Source organism: Spinacia oleracea, chromosome 6 (assembly GCF_020520425.1).
Source record: "Spinacia oleracea cultivar Varoflay chromosome 6, BTI_SOV_V1, whole genome shotgun sequence".
In the NCBI taxonomy this organism is placed as follows: domain Eukaryota; kingdom Viridiplantae; phylum Streptophyta; class Magnoliopsida; order Caryophyllales; family Amaranthaceae; genus Spinacia; species Spinacia oleracea.
This window is the reverse complement of record NC_079492.1, coordinates 70,110,688-70,131,973: the sequence shown is the minus strand read 5'-3', so window position 1 is coordinate 70,131,973 and position 21,286 is coordinate 70,110,688. Positions and strand designations below refer to the sequence as shown.

The 21,286-nt window shown below is 36.8% G+C and overlaps 1 long non-coding RNA gene across 6 annotated transcripts; it reads right to left on the bottom strand.

The window, feature by feature from the left end:
- Positions 1–486: 486 nt before the first annotated feature.
- On the bottom strand, positions 487–18,756 carry LOC110800286 (uncharacterized). Of its 6 annotated transcripts, XR_008922686.1 has the most exons (9): positions 17,814–18,756; positions 16,211–16,357; positions 15,667–15,688; positions 15,304–15,398; positions 5,584–13,246; positions 4,940–4,989; positions 4,328–4,575; positions 3,344–3,420; positions 487–787 (listed from the first exon to the last, which is right to left on the bottom strand). It is a non-coding gene; the product is annotated as an uncharacterized lncRNA (long non-coding RNA). The 6 variants fall into 6 exon arrangements; XR_008922685.1 differs by lacking the exon at positions 15,667–15,688 and having other exon boundaries at positions 17,814–18,753; XR_002536575.2 differs by lacking the exon at positions 5,584–13,246 and having other exon boundaries at positions 17,814–18,309.
- Positions 18,757–21,286: the final 2,530 nt, after the last annotated feature.

Here is a 21,286-nt window from a genome sequence, read left to right as displayed (position 1 = left end):
CGATGCTTTCATTAAGCGTCGTAAACATTAAAGTCGAGAATTTTCTCGACGCTTTTGTGCGTCGAGATTGTCGACGCTTATTGCGGACCATATTTCAGTTTTGGTGTCGAGGCCCTCGACCCTTTTAAGCGTCCAGATTTTTATATTGCTGTCGACAACATAGTTTTCCCGCTATGCCCACCTTTTAACTAGTTAATGTTCTCGACGCTTCAAAGCGTCGAAAAGTTTGGATTAACTACTATTGCCAGCGTCCATAATTTTCTATTGGCATGAGTTTTAATCTAAATGAGCTTTATACACGACTCCAAACAGCGTCCACATTTGTTTGTATAACCTTTTTTTTCCACGTATTCGTGTATCACATACATGCTCTTTTTATTCCACGTACCTGTTCCTGTATCGCATATATATTAATATATATACATAATAAAACATTATTCATCCCTATTATAAATTTAAAAATTAATAATTGCAACAAAAGCTAGATCAATGAAACCTGATTGAATTTTCATAAACTTACAAAAACTTCATAGTACGTACACGTATGTTACTAACCAGAATCCAAACATACATGCATCTATATCACTAACCGAAATCCTAACCAAACAGTCCTAAACAACATCATAAATCAAACCCAAGAAATTAAAACTAAAACCTAGAAAAACTAACTAGCTAGGATGTACTATATATACTAAATATATATATATAGATGACCGATGGTAGTAGCTCATATGAAGTTCAACTCTCGGCCTTCATGCTGCTTTTGCACCTTATCACGTTGGACAACCTTCAAAGAAAAATGCAATAAGTACATAATAAGTCGAAAACCAAAACCACGAAGGAAATTAAATACAACATGAGGAGAATTTCATATAAATTGTTTAATCACGCAAATTGTTTACCTATCTTTGGACTTTAGCACTAGGGAGTCGAATAACAAAATTCGTTTCATCATATCCTAAGCTGAAGATAAAGTTATCTGGGGAAGCATCGAAACAGGAAAGTTTGGTAGGAAGTCATCATGAGGTTTAGATGCAAGGTCTTAGAGATCTCCAGGAAGCATTTGAAAGTTCAGTATGATGATTTGCAGGGCACCAAGCAAGGGTCGTTGCCAACTTTCCACTACTGCTAGCAGATTTAGGACAGCAGCAATTCATCAAATGAACTGTACTAGGAAGCAGATTCTAGTGCATAAGTACTAGAGAAAGAGAGAAAGCCATTGTGTGCTTTGTATTGCATAGGGAAGGCATATAAGTTCTGTAAGGCCCTGTTTAATCTTCCACGAAGCTCTTCTACTAGCTGGGTTATGTTTCAGGGGCCATTTTTCAGGGCATCAAGTTTCTGGTACCAAAAACCAGCAGTGTAGCATATGGCAGCATGTAATGGTTTATCGATTGCCTTATTTACTCCTTATTAGTCTTTTTCGTTACATGTTAAGTTTTCATATGTGAAATAGTTGTCAAAAACCTTGTTTTTATTTGGTTATGGTATATCCTTCATCCAGATGTTGTATGAAAATCGCCTTTCATCCAGTGAATATATGAACCAAAATGAGTATTGTTCTATGAACTTTAAACTGTAAAATGTAATGAGCAGATGAATTTCTGTAAGCTAGCAGATGATCAACGAGTTAACTCATCACTTAACCCTAGCCGTCGCCCAACTAGTCCACTACTACTCATCTTCTCTCCCTTCACTATTCTGTAAACCGCAAACTGATCGAAGATCTCAATCCATGGTTTGATCATTTTTACTTCATCATTTTTTTTTGTAATTGATTTGGGTAAAACTGGTAAGACAATCTCACGGTTCAATTTTGAGTAAATCAACCTAATTTTCATTTTAATTCGATTGGTAAGAGGTAGTTTATTGCTATTTCTACTCGTCTCTCAATTTCTTTATTTTATCAATGTTTTATTCTCCTATTTGATGCTTTGTGAGAATTTAGGGGTTTCTTAAAACTCTTGTTGGAGAAAGTTAATGAATCAAGCCATTGATTTAAGCCCTTAAGTTGCCAACTCTACTGGTCTCGCTCAAGTCAACATCAATCTCTTCGATTTCACTGATTTTCTCTTTATTGATTGATTTTTGTGTAATTCTTGGTTAATTGTTTAATTAGGGCCTGTGGATCTTCTGCGTTTAGATTTACGACTTGTAGGTTAAACGATAGAAATCTTAAGTTTCTAAGTAGTTCCATGAGCTTATTTGTTTTGTGATTTGTTCTAATTTTTTAATTCTATTTGCAATGTTGTTTTCTATCAGGCAAACCTTGTTAATAGCAGGTGTATGTGTTGTTATAGCTGGATGGGTTGCACATAACTATGTAGATAATAAAGGTATGGATGCTGAAAAATGGTCATTGTATATATTAATCAGTTAATTATCGTATCTCTAAAGTTTGAATTCTCGTTTGCAATTTTGTATTGATTATTTAATTTTGATTCTGCGACTCTTCATGTTCATTTTAAAAAAAAAAATTGGGGAAGAAACAGTTGGCCTGTAAGTTCAACATACATGAAGATGTACAAAGGAAGATTTTGGAGTTAAAATCTGGAATATGTTGACTACTATTCCAAGTAAAATCGTTTTATTTCTTGCTGATGGTTGATTAAATCAATTGATAAACTCAGATTTGTATAGGAAAATAGATTTATTTGGAACTTGTGGCAAGCTAGATTATTTTTTAGGACTCTTTTGATCTAAATAAGATGGATTTGGTGTATCTCTTTTGTTTTACCTTGAGAATGGTAACAAACTAATAGTAGATGATTCCTCAACTCTGCAAGGAATATTATTTAAGACACTGGAAGCTAAAATGCATGTGCTGATAGACGACACGATAAATCTGGAAGTTTACAGTCAAATCTGGAGAAGGAACGTGGAAGTGGTTGATCCATAGCCATAGGCAGAGAAATTCAAGTTTTCTATTAAGAGACTCAGCTCGTTTACCTTGTATTTATATAGCTACCAGGCTACCAATATGCTAGAACAACAATTCTTCTTTGCAGTAGAATCAGACCCTAACCGCAATTCACACTAAGAAACACTACTGATCCTAACCGCAAAGAACACTAAGAACACTAAGAAACACTACTGATCCTATTTGAAGTAACCAAATAATTCAGCACCTAACCGCAAAGAACACTAAGAAACACTACTGATCCTATTTTTCAGTTCATTGGAGAATTCTACATCTACTTTATATTTTCAAAATGTGATTGTAACAAGCAGATATGTTACACCATTCATAGGAAATACAACAAGAAGTCGAACAAGAGAACACTGAAATTAGAGAAGTGTCAAATGCAAAAACAGTTCAATGAGAAGAAATTAGAATAGTTACCCTTTTTTGTGCCATTCCCAAGACTTGTTGTGCACAATCAAGAGCTTGTGTTGAAGCACTTCCTGTACGAACTTGGCCTACAAGTTGAGAAAATTGTCCAATATATAAGAGTTGTAAGAGCTTATATAAGTGTTGCTTTGATACTTTGATCAATTCACTTGGCAGGCTTTCCCATGTGTTCTTACTACTTTCAAGTATTATACTGAAATATAAATATTATTATTCTCTAGGGGCATAAATAAGTAAACAGAGAATCAAATAGCAGATTGGGAAACTGGTACTGATGTGTATGCACTAAATACAATTAAAAAGTGCCAAGCAATTTAAAGTAAAAATTGGAGAAGAAAAACAAAGAAACAAGAACTAGATTATGAGTCTATTTAGGGGAGTTGGATGAATAACAGAATGAAAGCTGAGAGTTTGACAATAATTGATTTTACTAGAAACATTGGATAGAAATAGTTGTTGAACTTGTTGAATATTGTATACAGACATTTTTGTTTTGATTGATATAGAACACAGTGTAGCTAGTTCTGACTGAACTAAATTGAAAGTAGAAACATCTCAACTATCTTTTCATTTCAGCATATTGCGGACTATTTTAGAATTGTAAACTGGCCGAAAAGTTCTAAGGGTTATCATTTAAGCTTCCTAATGACACATTGGATTATCATGAATTCATGATGACAACTATCCAATGTTCTGACGTTTCACATTCTTCACAATATTAACTTCCAGCAAGTTTCTTATTTTCCAAGCATATAAGTAGCAATAAAGCCTTAATGTAGTTTATCCATCACCAGTGGTTACTGAACTATTGAGAACATTACTCAAAATAGCAGGAAAGGCACTCGTTTGCTACTAGAAAACATGTGTACTTGGCCTTTTTAGAATGCCAAGGGTTTTAAGATTTTAACTCCATCACTTCTGTAGTCGACAAGCAGATAGAAATTCCAAAATTATTTAGGAAGTTTAAAAACATACTTCTGCAGAGCAACAAACTTCAGGGTGATATCATCAGAAGATTCAACTCCAGGAATGTCTTTAATGACTTTCTTCCAAGAGGTCAATTCATCCTCGAGTACATTCATACTTCGCTGAATATCTTGTAACTTAGCTAGCTCAGCCTCGACCCTCTCCCTGCGCCTTTTTTCTTCATTGAACTTCTCCTTCAACAGCTCGATGTTCTCATGAGATGCTTTCAGCTTCCTTGCCTCAAGCACTTCAGACTCCTTGAAGTATTAAGAACCAAGAACAATGAGAATTGATCAGAATTATTAACAAACATGTATACAGAAAGCAAGCAGAAAAAGAAAGACAAAGGGCAAAAATGGGACCAATGCCTGAAGCCTCAACTTTATTGTAGTCCATGAGAGAGCTTCTCTAAATGCACATAATTACTACAAATTTTGGCTTCAAGTGCAAAAATTAATATCTAAAATTTACATAAGAAAGTCATTTCTTCTCAATGGAGGCACCAAACATTAATTCATACCAAAATTGTACTCTCAATAGATTAAAGATGACTGTAAAAGAAAAGAGAGAAATTGGGAATTACATGGCAATGATATAGGCGTACAACGGAAAGCAACTTACCCCCAAAATCCAGCCTTCAAATAAATTAAAGAAACAAACTACTTGAATATCTGAAATTTACAGAAGAAACACAAATAAAAATGTCGGTTATGGAGGCACCAAACATTAATTTACCAAAATCGTACTCACAATAGATGAAATATGACTATAATGTTCTCTTAAACCATCAATCTACCCAAATTTGAAAGTAAACCCTTAATACACAAATCTATAATTAACAAGAACAGAAAAGAACAAAAATCAACAAAAAAAAACAAAAAAAAACAATTCATTGAGGTATTGTTCGAATTACCCAACGCCAGACCAAACTTAAGAAACTAGATTTCTGAAATGTAACTGAATTTTTTTTGTTCACCCGATATTTCTCTACCAAAGAAGAGGTAAGTAAAGAATTAAGAAAAAAACAATCTATATATCGGCTCAACAGAAACCCTGAACTCGTTTAAATAAGAAAAAACTAATTTATCGTCCACAAATTTCGAACTGAGTTGTTAGATAAAACTAATAACAATAACTAAAACCTGAAATTCACTCAATCAAAGAACAAAGAACAAATTGAATTCCTAGCAATACATTCAAGATCCAAAGAAGATAAGAAAAAGCTACGATAAGAGACCTTGAATAAAGAGAAAGAGAAATATTACCTTAAAGTTGAGTTAGAAATGTCAACGGAGGACTACATGTATGTTCATGTCGATTTCAAGGCAGAGAAATGCTTCTTCGTGTAGATCTGGAAGCAGGGAAGAGAGAGAGCGCGAGCGGTGTTTAGCAGTTTAGGGTTAAATGCCGACAATTTTCCCCCAATTTGGATCCGAGGGATGTAAAGTATGACGCGTGCGCCTCACATGGGGTATTTAGTAAACTCTCGACGCCTATATTCATCGAGAATTTTAGAAGACGCAGATAGGCGTCGAGACGACGCGCGGACTATATCATGTAGTTCAACGCTCTCCCCTTGGCGTCGAGTCCAAGGCGTCGTGAAACCACGGTATTTGTAGTAGTGTTCGGACTTTCCATCTTTTGGATATGTGGTTGATTATTAGGGAAGAATGCCCGAAGACTTGCAGATGTTTGACTCCGAGGCTAACCGCGGCCTCTAGCCCAACTATGCAGGCTTCATACTCGGCGGCGTTGTTTGTGGCCTCGAAGTCAAGTTTGACGGAAATTGGTATATGGGCCCCTTCGGGACTGACTAGGAGAACTCCGACACTGCATCCCTTTTGATTGGATCCTCCATCGAAGTATAGTGTCCAACAGTCGTCTCGTACCATCAGAAGTTCCTCGTCAGGGAGGAGGTAAGCTTCCGTGGTTTCCTCATTCGTAGCATGTTCGGCCAGGAATTCGGCTACCGCTCTTCCTTTGATTGTTTTTTCTGGCATGAATTTTAGATCGAATTCTAAGAGCATGACTAGCCATCTGGATAAGCGACCATTTAGTGCGGGCTTTTCGAACATGTATTTTAAGGGGTCTAGTTGTGACACTATATGAACGGTGTGGGCTAATAGGTAATTTCTGAGTTTTTTGGACGCCCAAACGAGGGCGAGGCAGGTTTTTTCAAGTTTTGTATATCTCGTCTCGTACTGTATGAACTTCTTGCTCAAGTAGTAGATGGCTCGCTCGGATCCATGTACACACTGTGAGAGCATAGCTCCCGCTGCAGTATCCGTGACGGTGAGGTATAGACGTAAAGGAATTCCGGGCGAAGGAGGGGAAAGGACGGGTGGTTTGCTTAGGTATTCTTTGATTTTATCGAAGGCAGTTTGGCATTGTTCATCCCATTCGGCTTTTTCTTCTTTTCTTAATTTTTTAAATATTGGCTCGCAAGTCATGGTAAGCTTAGAAATGAACCTACTAATGTATTGCAGCTTTCCTAGGAAACCCCTTATTTATTTTTCAGTTTTTGGTGGGGGCATTTCTGTAATGGCTTTAATCTTGGATGGGTCAATCTCGATTCCCCGTGTACTAACCACATATCCTAGTAACTTTCTGGAGGTTACCCCGAACACACATTTTTGTGGGTTTAGTCGCATGTTATATTTTAGGATTCGGGTGAAGAATTTCCTAAGTGTCGGGAGGTGACCGCGCCGGTCTTTAGATTTGACGATCATATCGTCTACATAGACCTCGATTTCTTTGTGTATCATGTCATGAAGTAACGTGGTGGCTGTTCTTTGATAGGTGGCCCCCGCGTTTTTCAAACCAAAAGGCATTACAGTGTAGCAATACGTACCCCAAGGGGTAATGAAGGTTGTTTTTTCCATATCTTCTTCTGCCATAAGTATTTGGTTATATCCTGCGTACCCATCCATAAAGGAGAGAAGCGCATGTTCCGCTGTGTTGTCTACTAATATGTCAATGTGAGGTAGAGGGAAGTCATCTTTGGGACTGGCTTTGTTGAGATCTCGAAAATCTACGCACATTCGCACTCGTCCGTCTTTTTTAGCTACAGGGACAATATTGGCCACCCATTCTGGGTAGTTGGAGACCTTTATGAAGCCTGCGTCTAATTGTTTAGTGACTTCTTCTTTTATTTTCAAGGCTATCTCCGGCTTAAGCCGTCGCAGCTTTTGTTTTACTGGCGTCATTTTGGGATCCAGCGGAATCCTATGCTCAGCGATTTCTCGATCTATTCCGGGCATGTCTTTGTAGGACCAAGCAAAGACACCCTCGAATTCCCGTAAGGTGGAGATCAGATCGATTTTTTCAGTGGGAGTTAAGGTGAGGCCAATTTTAATGAATTTAGGATTTTCTTCTGTTCCAATATTTACCGATTCTGTGTCCTCAATTATGGGGGTTTTGAGTTCTTGTTCATTTACAGCTTTTATTCATTCGGTATATTCTGGCTCTTTTTCGTGCTCATTAGTGGCGAGGCATTCTGCATTACTACTCGAATTTTTAAGCGGCATATACTCAAAAATTTTGTTCATCTTATTAAAGTCGTGAAGCATTACATCAAAAAGATCTCCTGGAGTGGATATTTCCGGGTCTAAACTAGTTTTGGGAGGGATTACAATTTTATTATGTTTAGGCTCGGATTCAGACTCGGATTCAGACTCGAATTCAGACTCGGATTCTTCACGCATTGGGCCTTCTCCCGCAGATATCTTGAATTTCATTTCACGAGCATTAGTCCATTTGAAGGTCATGCGCCACCCTTGTTTGGTTTGGTCGATCTTTAGGGGTGATGGAGCGATCAGTTTAGTGGGATCAAATAATTCATCTTGAAGGGCCAATGCCATGATTTCTGTTTTGCTCCTTGTTCTTTTCTTCTCTAACCTAAACAACAGCCCGAAAGCATGTGTGTTGGGGGAGGCTTTTGGCATCGTGTAGTTCTTTGAGGCGAGTGGCTTTTTAGAACGTAGAGGGTCGTGTCCCAGAGCATGCATCTCTTGGGTTTGTGCGACCTCTAGGAGTGGATGTTCAGGATATGCCACTTCCATTGCGATCCTTGATGGCTATCATGGGTAGGTATTCAGGGACCCTGTATTAACATTACGGAGTAGGAGACACATTAGTTTATTTTATGAGTTGGCCTCTTAGACACTTTATGACTACCCTTAAGTGGGACTAGTACATTTGGACTACTGTGTGCACTCTGAACTCTTTTATATTTTCGAAAATCTTTGCCCGTGTGACATTCAAAGTTATTTTAATTAGCAAGCTCGGTTTTGGTGCCGAACATTGCCGAACATTGCCGTCATAGGAGGCCTAATGACGACACAAGGAGCTATTTATTTTATAAGTCGTTTTTAGAATTGAGTACCTTTTCCATACGCCCTCGTAGCAAATTTGTCATGAATTTTTTTTATTGCTACGTATATTTTGTGCGCGGGCACCGAGGCTGCGGTGCCTGGCCAACAGGCTAAGCAGCAACTTCAGCGCCCAGCAGGGGGTGTTGAAATAATTGGCGCCCAGCCAGGGGCGCTGAAAATGCGTCCCTGACTGGTACTCGTATTCTGTTCGTCTATTTTTTTTTCGTACATGCGACTTATTTTTCGTGCTTGCCTAATAACGTCCTTTACGCGTCGTGCAGCTATGTGGGATCCGTTACGGGCCATCCTAGGCGTCGCTTATTTTTGGGGCGATCGCCCGGGGTTACGGAACACGTATTTTGGTATAACTCTTTGGCCAATCGGTGTTTATGAATGTTTGGGCAATTTTTAGGGTCGTTGGTTTTCTAGCGTTATTTGTCACACACAATCACAATATAATCACGTAATTCGCTACACATAACTAACATTACAACATGAAGCAAAAATAATATGTCACGTAGTTTATGATAGGCTTCTATGGGTAATATTTGCGCCTGGCTTGGTACCGCTTCTATCGTAGATCCAACACATGCCCCGGTCGAGGTAGTGCATTCAACAGACGAATTTCGTCCCAAGAGGCCAATCACGATGTAAGCCAAGGGGGCATGCACCAATGAGAGGGACCTTAGTGGGCGAGCGATTGGGTTTGGGACGGGTGTACTACTAGCGAAAAGTGCCGAGTGGACAACATTCGAAGCATATGCACCCCCCGGTTGGCGATGGGTATCCTTAGTCCCAACTCCCGAGATGAAACATGCCAAGGGAGCCGAGATTCGTTATGCGGTTCTGTCCGTTCACATTAATATGCTGATCTTCAGGTCGTCCCAACTTGATAAGGAAATAAACGCGGAGTAGGATCGTTTCACCCTTCGGCTATTTTGATTACCTACGAGCACGAGTATTTCATTAACGTCCCCAGTGGAGTCGCCACTGTGAGGGGGTCGAAAAAGCACGAGGCTAATGCATGACCTCGTCCCTCGTGGGCGTGACGTCGCCAGATCAAGTGTTGTTAGATTTCCTGTGAGTTTACACCCAATCGACTAGTAATATAGGAGTCGCCATTCAGTTTTTAACGACAATGAGAAAAACTGACAAAACCCGGTTATCGTGACATAAAGGGAGTGCAATTATGTTCGACCACGACGGCCATAGGTTCCCTTGTGATCCCTGGTGTAGGGATCGCTCAACGTACACCCGCAGGGCAGAGATTGAGAGTTCGGGGGACTGTAACTACCGAGAGGATTGCTCATCGATAACTCCAGAGGCAGGTTATCCTTACTAGCTCATCATAAATAATTGAAGGGACATGCGTTAAACTATTAAACTATTCTGAGTTGATTTTAGCAATATGCAACACATAACACTAAATCGATCGTGATTATCTTATTTAGATTGATTTAAGGTACCTAGCATGATAGTTCAATTGTCCAAGGTATTATCTTTATGAGGCGTGATAGATCAATCAAATTAATAGTTTAACAATTTTATAAAAGGGTGATGAAAGCGATTAAATCATGCGAAGGGACACATTACAACGCACCCTTGAGAGGTGCGTCACGGTTCTCAGAAAACTAACCACTTGGCTTTGCTATTTCTCCTTTTATTTAACGAATCTCGGGTTTCTGAGCAGTGTTCCAGTATTTAGGCTTAATTCGTCAGCTACAAAGGACTGGATACGTTCTGTTCGACTTTTGGGTCGATTGCAACAGAACGCGGGATCAATTTCGCAGCGTGAGGCTTAGGCTTAGGGTTGGAGTCAATACTCAGATTATAGAATTGTGTGTCCTGTTCACGTCGGTTTTGAGGCTGTATTTATAGGGAAAGAGTTCGTGGAAAGATAGATCTTAAGAATCCGAATCCAAAAAGAATTTGGAGGCGACACGGCCCCAGGTATTTTCAGCGCCCAGGCCAGACCCAGGCGTTGAAAATAGGATCTGAGCCGTGCCTTTTGTCAGATTTGGACTCTTAATCACGGAGTTTTTGAGACTTATCCGAGTTTCTTAGTGCGTATCAACTTATGACGGAATGCGTCTGGGCCTGTTACGAACTCTAGGTTCGCTAGGATTTAATTAATATGTAACTCTTTATTTTCGAACTGTATTAGGAATAGAATCCCTTTGTAAATTCTATCTCTTTTAGGATTTACGTTGGAGTGCAACACCTAATTCTGACAGGTTTCTATCTTTTATGATTTTCCACTTTTAACAACTATCCGTTATGGCAGTTACTATTTTTAGCAGGTTTCTATAAATAGCAGGTTTGGCCGAAATGAAAAGGGTGATCGAGATTCGTTATTTTACAGGAGATACGTTGCCAAGTGGAGATTTATGTTCTCATCATCGAACCTTCTGTAATACCCCGAATTTTTAAAACTCGATTAATTATGCTTAATAATTTTTATTTAGCTTAAAATCGTTTTAAATCCTAAATTGAACTTTGTTTTAATTAACGAAGCTTTATTTCGATCTTAAATTTTTAATAATTGCTACACGATTTATTTATTATTTTCAGATTATATAATTTAATTTTTATATTTACGTGCTTAAACGATCTTTTTTAAATCTTAATTATTTTCGGATTTTTCATAATTTAATAACGTTCTTATTTTATTCGAAAACGAAATTTATTTTTCGTTAACGACACTTTTATAAAGAATTATTTGAAAACTTGATTTTAATTAAACATTACTATTCTAATTAATTTCCTAAAATAGCACCAAATTTTCAGAAATTTGCCTAACTAAGGAAAATTACTAAAATGCCCTTGAAGAGCAAAATTCCATTTCTCATCTCCTTCCTCCATTCCACGTATGTTTTTACTCCCCTTCCCTCAAATCAGTCTTGGTTCATTACTTGCTCCCCAAGGGGTGATCCTTCTTCTTCACTCTTCTTAGTTTTTATGATCAGACACAAATTGCCATCTTGTTTCTCAACCAAAAAAATCAAATAAATCAAAAACCAAATTTACTCCCCTTTTGTTTTCCTGCTTGTGCGAATCACCACCACCATCAGTGGCTTCTGCCACTGAAACCACCACCACCACCATTATCCCCACCGATCAACACCTCCTCAACCACCCCAGCACCACTCGACCGCCACCGTACCTCCCCCTCCCCTGCTTTTCCATCTTCGCGCACCCCTGTTTCTTTTTCTTTTTCTCCTCCGGCGCACCACCACCGGTGCGACCACCACCACTCAGCCACCTCCCTTGCTGGTTGAATTATTTTTCGCCTTCACACTCACCGTCGTCCCACCGCTGCACCTCCCTGAACCACCCAGCCCACAAATCCCCTGCCTCCCCTCTTCTTTACGCACAACCTCCCTTCCTTCCTCGTGGTTCTGCCGCCGCAAACCACCCACCACCTCCGTTTCCTTCACCGGCACAATTCGGCGGCACCGAGCCCCTAGCCGCCCTCCTCCCTTCTCTCTTCCTTCCCTTCGTGCTTCTCTATTTCGAGCACCCACCTCCCTTGGTTCTGTTCTTCGTGCCCAGTTTCACGAGAAACAAGTTCCAGTATTGGAACTTTGTTCCTTTTTGTTGCTCAAGCTAAGCCCAAAACCCTTAGGCCCAAACACCTCTAAGTAAGTTTTGCCATCCAATTTAAGCCCTAAATAAATTACTACTTATTTTAGCATTATTATAATTAAATAAATGATTTAGAAACTAATTTGATTTAAAATTTGATAAATATTGCATGTGTTGATTTATGAAAAATATTATTGATTTTTAAGTATTTTATTGATTTATGAAAATATTTCATGTATTGATTTAATGGAATTTAATAATACTTTATTCAAGTTATTTTATGAATTTATAAACTAAAAATATTTATAAAAATAATTAGTTTTAAAGTAGTTATCGTTTTAATACTAATTCAATGATTAAATACTTTGAAAGAAATCAGACTCGGAGCTCAGGGAGAACGATCCATCAAACAGGAAGGGTAAAACCACAGTTGAGGTAACGGTTATTGCTAGTACCCGCATTCCCTTCGAAATGTATTTATGAATGATGTTATGAATGATTGATGTTTTATAATGATGTTTTATGAATTGCGGGATTACAAGTATGATTTGATTGAATTGTTTTACGATAATGCAGCTTTATGCAAAGTATTGATTTAATGAATTATTATTATTCCTGAAAGAAATGATTTTATGAAATAACGAGATTTAATGGTTTATTGAACCACCCTGAATGATTGAGATTTTCCTGATTAATGTTCGATTAAAAGAAATGTAAACATGATAAATAAAAGTGTAAGAACTGGTCAAGTTCCCCTGATATGGAGCCCATGCTCCCCCTGATAAGAAGCACTGGCTTCCCCTGATATGGAACCAAGGTTCCCCCTGATAAGAAGCACTGGCTTCCCCTGATATGGAACCAAGGTTCCCCCTGAAATGAAGCACTGGCTTCCCCTGTTATGGAGCATTGACTCCCCCTGTTATGAAGCACTGGCTTCCCCTGTTCGTAGGAGACGTCCTACCATGTTTTCCTGTAAAGTCATGACGACCAGAATAAATACTGTTAAAAGGAAAAAGATTAATGAAATGACGTTCCTGAAATTAATGTTCCTGAAATGATGTTTTTGAAATGATGCTTCTGAAATATTGATTTATTAAATGTTTTACTATATTCTATTCTCCCTGTTTATTAAATAAAATGAATTGAAATGATGTTACGATGCTAGGGTAACTTGTTACTGAGTCTTCGGCTCACCGTTTTGTTTTCCGTTTTAGGTACTGCTGGGGACCACGGAAACGAGTAGTGGCGAGGATTTCACTATTACCAAGTTCACCTAAGTTAATGTTAAGTTGTAATAAGTTTAAGTAAAGATTCTTGATTAAGTTTCGTACTTTTATTAAGGAATTGAGAAGGATGATTATGTTAATTTTGGAGTTTAATAGCTTATGATTGATAGTTGCCTTGTAATTCCCAAGAGGGAGTTACGGCGGGTAATGTCCCGACCGAATTAGGTTAATTCCGCTGCTAATTATGATTAAATAATTGAATTAGAGGTCGGGGCGTTACACCTTCCCTTTCGGGTATGGGGACAAAAGTAGGTGTCTACACCGTTGAATTTGTATGCTACGTGAAAATAATCAGACAACATCTTCAGTAAATTTTACACTGTCAGAACAACAGGTCATTTGATCTGGTATTTATGTGATCTGGTTTACTTCACTAACCTGGTTTAATCCACTGTATGGCGTACACGCATAATTTAATGTAATATTCGAAACTCTGTTTTATCTTGGTCAGTAGTCTAGTCTTTTTCTTTTTCTTTTTCCTCTTATTTCTGGTTGAGTATAAGAGCATTATCTGTATACTATATTAGTTGTCAGCATTTTAACCATCGCTTTGAAATTTACCTTGCCGCATAAACTTATTACCTAGCCATTTATCCAGTCTTTACCATATGGATAATAATAGTATGTGATCCTATCTTATTTCGATGTTGCATGGGTTATTATTGAATATTTTGATCAAATATTAATTGGAAAACAATCTCTCAGCTGTCACAGGGTTAAGGTTACAACCTGTTTAACTAAATTTTGGGTTACGGAGAAATGTCGATGTTGGTGCTATCTTTTGTATACTTGTCAAACAGGTTAGTATAATGACTAGTATACAGTTCCCTCCCTCTAGATTGTCCTGATCTCCTCCTAACAAAATTATCTTACCTTTCCAGAAAGAAAGAAAAATGGTCTCCGGCTCCTATTTAGCAAAGTTCCTATACTTGGAGGTTTTTGTTTACATTGTTTACCAAAGGCATTTGCCGAAAGGTTTTTCCTCTCTTGTTTTCTTATTAAGTTAAAGCTTCGCAACATAAAATGAAAGATATTTATTGTCATTTCATCATATTACAGTCCTCAATTTTAAATAATTGATATTAAACCAGGCCAAGGAAGAACTACTTGCTTTAGCAAACTCATTAAGAAAAGAAAGTGAACATCTTGAGGCATCTGCAAAATCAAAGGAGGATGCCATAAAGATGAAATCAAAAGCTAATTTCCATAAGCATAAAGTCGATATCAAGAAGCTTGAGAAAGAAATCTCTCAGTTGAGACTGAAGACTGACTAATCAAAGATAGCAGCTCTGAAGAGAGGCGTTGATGGAAGAAAATATGTGCTGGTGGAGGAGTAAATCGGAAATGGAGTGTCTGATCGATGTGCCTCTCATAAGAGATGTCAGTACCTATGCCCATAAGGTGGTTTGCAAAATGTGCAATGAGCTCCATGCGAAACAAGGCATGAAGGATTTCCCTTTCTTTAGTTTTAGTTTATTTGAATACTAGTCTTATATGACGCGATGTGTGCGGGAGTATTAAAAGCTAAAAATTCTGCTATTGCATATATCTTCAGTAAATTTTAAACCTATACTAATTGTTTCAAGTTAAGCTACTATGTTCATTATTGTATTGCTTTATTTAAAACTATTATTTTAATAGAATAAAGACATTTATCAAGTATCTAGAAGCAGTAAGCATCTTAACTATACGAAAAAATCCTAAATAATCCACATTAACACAAATAGGAGTTTGAATATACCTCAGCCCCCACTGTAAGCTAGAACCACTATATTCAATTTTCCACTTAGACACCATTGGTTTCCACCCATTTTTGATATAGAACTGCATGGATAGCTGCATCAGACATCTCAAGTCAAAGGGGTTGTTGCAACTTGAATTATAGAATAAAATCAAACTAAATGTGATGCCCAACCATTCAAGAAAACCAAAAACGAGATCATTATTAGAATCGCACACACTGCCCAGCTAGCGCGGTGCCTATGTTGTTCACAGCTTCCCTTTTATATTATCAACCAGCCTTATATTTTATATTCCACCCAAGTTAAGGAAAACAAGTTATTTATTAAATGAAACTATCAAAGAATCCAGAAATGAAACTCACCAATATTCACGGTTTGCCAATACTGTAGAGAGTAAGAGAAAGAGAAAACAAATAGTACAAACATGAGAATAATCAAAAGTCGTGGTTGATTTAAACAGAATAAAGTCATCAAATAACAAAGGACAATAGAGAAAGCTTTATTTCTAAAAAGAACCATCCCCTCGCTCAGTCCAAATTAAATTTGAGCATTTCCCCATTGCCTCATGCACAAAACAGTAAAATGAAGGGAAAGACAATTCAAAAAACACTATGCTTTAATTAGGAACACTTCATAACTAAACTACATAGCAGAGTGAAAAGACAAACTTAATTAACTTGTTAAACAAAGGTAATATTCTTGAACAACACAGCTTATACCAACCATTTAGACAGCAGTACAGAAGCAGTAGTAGAGCAACAACAACAACAGCAGTACAGAAGCAGTAGCAGAGCAACAACAACAGCAGTACAGAAGCAGAGCATTCTCCGTTTTGAAAATTCTACACTCTCGTTTAAGACAAATAGTCAAGTACAACAACGAAAAACATAATGTAATAGATCTTACCCAAAGTGTGACAAAGAACTCTTCAGTTCTTTTCGTTCCCTTTCAAACTCTCTTCCGGCATCAACTTGTTTATCTCTTCACAATGCAACAAGATCAATAAGGCTGATTCGCCTAGTTTTAACTGCTGATGTTACTTGATGGAGTTTCCTGTTCCACAAACAGATGGTAAAAGTAAGTAACTACAACATCCTTATCAACCGCTTTAATTTGTATGTAGGGACATGGCACGTCTTGCAGATTATCAACTTCAACAAGAATCTAAAAGAAGACACCCAAAGAGGAAATTTTCTAAACTAAAACTTGTATATATCATATAGAATTGTGTCAATTCTCTGAGAATAGTCTGAAGTAAATTATCACCAGGAATGTTGTTAAACGAAATCTAACTTTTGGCGCTTAAAGTCAAGATAAATATTAAGCTCCCAACTAAACTATAGGTATGCAAGGTTGTTATGTTGTATGAGCTCTTATGGAAAGGTCTTTCCTGTGACATTTTATTACCAATATACATCAATATTTTTACTCTATCATGCAGTAGCACCTAAAATCTTTGTTATGAAAAGCACGGTCCTTAACTAAGCTATCCGTAGTCCCAACTTATTTCAAGTTGGCACAATGGAGATTCAACCGGCTTTGCTTGCAAGGAATACAAGTGATACTCTAACATACCACCCTTGCTGGGCAGAAATGACCATCCCTGTAGGTCATGTTTATTGTTCATGACTATGGAAGACGTAGGGGTCCTAATCATCTAATACATCATCAATATTTCAGTATGTAGGGAGTACACCTAAAGCATGAATCAACATCATCCACAAAGTTGTTTAAGAATCCAGGGATAAAGCACTCAACTAATCGTAGATTCTTAGCAACAAATATTGTCAACAAATTAAAAACTTAAAGACTTTGCAAAAAATTTATTACAAGGATCTCAAAGTATTAACAATTAGACTAAGCTGCTAAAAAATATTGTCAACAAATTAAAAACTGTCCAGAAAATAAGTTTGTGTACTCTTTTTATTTGGGCAGTGTATTCAATAAGCATATTACATCTCATTCAATAAACATAGTGTACAATATTTAGGGATGAAGTACTAAATAAAACGTATAATAATAAATTATTTCTGATTTCAGAAACAAAGATTCAGAGTACACTATAAGTTCGTATTCTCTTGAAACTACTCCTGTTATATATTCACAACTATGATACTTCAATAACTAATAAACCAATGAATTTGAAATTTGACTCCTAAAGCTAGCTGGTTGATTGAGTTTATACACATACTAACTACTAACCAGTAGCTAGCTACAACCTTCAATACAAAGAAAGTCCCAATTAGCAAATTTCCCAATTAACAAATTTCCAATGAATTTAAATGAAAGCTAATTATAACCAACTGAAAACTTCACAGTAGAACAAATGAATTTCAAATTCCCATTTGCAATTCAAATTCTATTTACTAGCAAATTCAAATCTAAAAAACTCATATAAACAAATAAATTTGCTTATTACTTAAAGATCTCATCTCAATCAACCAACTATAATAAACAACATCACGGATTTTATCAATAATCAATAATAAAGAATTGCAAGATAACTCACTTTGAAGGATGTCACAAACGGAATAGAGAAGAAGACAGGTGCTGCAGAGGAGAGGCGGCAAGCCGGCAACCGACACCGTTTGAGTACAAACTTAGCAATACCCCTGTTCAAATGTTTCGTTGCTGCAATTTCAAATAATGACCATTAAAAATCAACAAAACCGAAAACCCCAACCAAGATTAACCCCTAAATTATCCATTTAATTCGAAAACCCTAAACCCTAAAGTATAATACGAAGCATAATTAACTATTAACTAATCGAATTCGAAAAACCCTAAACAACCAAGAGCAGGAAGAGAGAAAAAATTGATGAAGCTAATCGAAGGCTAGGTCGCAGATGACTAATCGGCTAGGTCGCAGATGACTGCGAAGAACGACCGACGAAGAGTGACTGAGAAGTGGTGAAGCTGGCCGGTGATGATGATGGCCGGTGATGAATTATGGAGGAGAATGATTTTGAAGTCGTACGTGTATGGAGTAGAGCTGTCAAAACAGGTCATCGGGTCGGGTTTGGGTCGGGTCATCTTGGGTTTCGGGTCATGATCAGGTCGGGTCGTGTCGGGTCAATATTTCATTCGGGTTGAGTTCGGGTTCGGTCGGGTCGATTTCAGGTCGGGTCATATCGGGTTTTTTCCTATCCCGGGTTCAGGTCGGGTTCGAGTCGGGTCACATTTCGGTCAGGTTTGATTTCGGGTTCGGGTCTTATCGGGTCGGGTTTAAGTCGGTTTGTAGCAGATAATTTCGGGTTTGGGTCTTATCGAGTCGGGTTTAAGTCAGTTTGCAACACAGTTATTTTCGGGTTCGGGTCTTAGTTTGGATCGGATAATAATCAGATCAAATAGAATTCAGATCGGGTCACTCTCAGGGACGGGTCAAACTCGGGTCTGATAATTAACCTATACATTTTAAGGATTTTATATTCTAAAAAATTTTGTTTAACTTATTTTAGAGTTAAATTTTTCAATATTTAGCAATAAATAATTAAAATAAATATATCAATGAAGTTAATATTTGGTCGTGTCATTGATAACTCGGGTAAATCGAGTAGCGGGTTCTCACAGGTCGGGTCAATAACAGGTTTCATCGAGTTACAATCGGTTTCGGGTTGACATCGGGTCGGGTATCAAATCGGGTTCGGGTCATTGTTCGGTCGGGTCAGTTCGGTTATCGGTCATTTTCGGGTCGGGTGTCGGGTTCGGGTTCGGGTGTTACAACATCGGGTTAAAATCGGTTAACGGTTTTTTCGGGTCGGGTACAGGTCGGGTTTCGGGTTACCTGTTTTACCGTAATTTCGGGTCATGGTCGGTTACGGGTTCGGTCGGTTCAGGTCGGGTTTTCGAGTCGGGTCAATTTTTGACAGCTCTAGTATGGAGGAGTGTACTGCGAGAGAGAAAAGAATGAAGGGGAGCAAAATGTTACGCAAAAGTTGCGCTTCACGTTTAGGAGGGAACTTCTTTTTTTAATTTTTCTTTTTTTTTTAATTTTTTATTTCTTAAAGGTCGCCCTTGTTTCATAAGAGCAACCTTTGATGAGCCACCTATAAGGATTTTTCCTCTAGTGCTTATTTCGGTCCAAACTTTCAACTAAGGAACCTAAATAAGTATTTTAAACCCTTTAGATGTTTAATATAATTAGTTTTATGTTTCAAATACTCATTCTCACCTACTTTAGTCAGGTTATGCACATATAAGACTCGTTTGATCATTAGATGTCACATTTTGACTAAAATGGCTTATTTTGGTTCCAACTTTCAACTAATAACCTAAATGAGTATTTTAAACCCTTTACATGTTTAATATACTAATTTTAATGTTTCAAAGACTCAATCTCACCTACTTTGGTCAAGTTATATACCTTAATGTTCGTTTGATCATTATAGTTCATATTTCGACTAAAATTGCTTATTTCGCTTCTAACTTTCAACTAATGAACCTAAATTAGTGTTTTAATCTCTTACATGTGTAATACACTTAATTTATGTTTCAAAGAATCATTATCACCCATTTTGGTCAAATTATACACATTTAAGGCTCATTTGATCATGATAGGTTATATTTTGACTAAAATGGCTTATTTCGATCCAAACTTTTAACTAATGAACCTAAATGAGTATTTTAAACTCTTTACATGTTTAATACACTTAGTTTTATGTTTCGAAGAATCATTATCACCCATTTTGGTCAAGTTATACATATTTAAGGCTCGTTTGATCATTATAGGTCATATTTTTACTATAATGGCTTTTTCGATTCAAACTTTCAACTAATGAACCTAAATGAGTACTTTTAACTCTTGACAGGTTTAATAAACTTAGATTTATGTTTCAAAGACTCTTTATCACCCACTTTTGTCAAGTTATACATATTTAAGGCTCAATTAATCATTATAGGTCACATTTTGACTAAATTGACTTATTTCGGTCTCAACTTTCAACTAAGGAACCTTCACAAGTATTTAAAACCCTTTAGATGTTTAATATACTTAATTCTATGTTTCAAGTACTCACTCTCACCTACTTTAGTCGAGTTATGCACATATAAGACTCGTTTGATAATTTTATGTCACATTTTGACTAAAATTGCTTATTTTGGTTCCAACATTTAACTAATGAACCTAAATGAGTATTTTAAACCCTTTACATGTTTAATATACTCATTTTAATGTTTCAAAGACTCATTCTCACCTACTTTGGTCAAGTTATATACATTTAATGTTCGTTTGATCATTATAGTTCATATTTTGACTAAAATGACTTATTTCACTCCTAACTTTCAACTAATGAACCTAAATAAGTGTTTTAAACTCTTACATGTTTATAATAAAATAAATTTAACCGTATAAAACAAACAAAATCAAGAAAAATTAATAGAAAAAATAAGAACTTGGCAGAATAGAGAAAACTAGAGCTTTGAATCATTGATACGAATGATACCCAACCTGCATACTCATTTAATGTTCGTTTAATCATTATAGTTCATATTTTGACTAAAATGACTTATTTCGCTCCTAACTTTCAACTAATGAACCTAAATAAGTGTTTTAAACTCTTACATGTTTATAATAAAATAAATTTAACCCTATAAACCAAACAAAATCAAGCAAAATTAATAGAAAAAACAAGAACTTGGCAGAATAGAGAAAACTCGAGCTTTGAATCATTGATACGAATGATACCCAACCTACATACTCATGGATTTTTTACATGGATCCAATTGGGTAAGAGTAGTTAGTAAAACAGATTCCTAATGTTATTCTAATTCCCACATTCGATTTTACTGAATAAAAAGATGGACATCAAAAAATGATAAGAGAAACAAGCTAGATCGAAGAGAAGTTTTAAGTATTTTTTTTAGTGTAGTTATAGATGAGGATAAAATACAATCCATGAATGCATTATAAAATCTTATAATGTGTGCTACTTAAGAAACATGAACATGACTAACAAAGATAAAATCAAGCACATGAATGTAGAT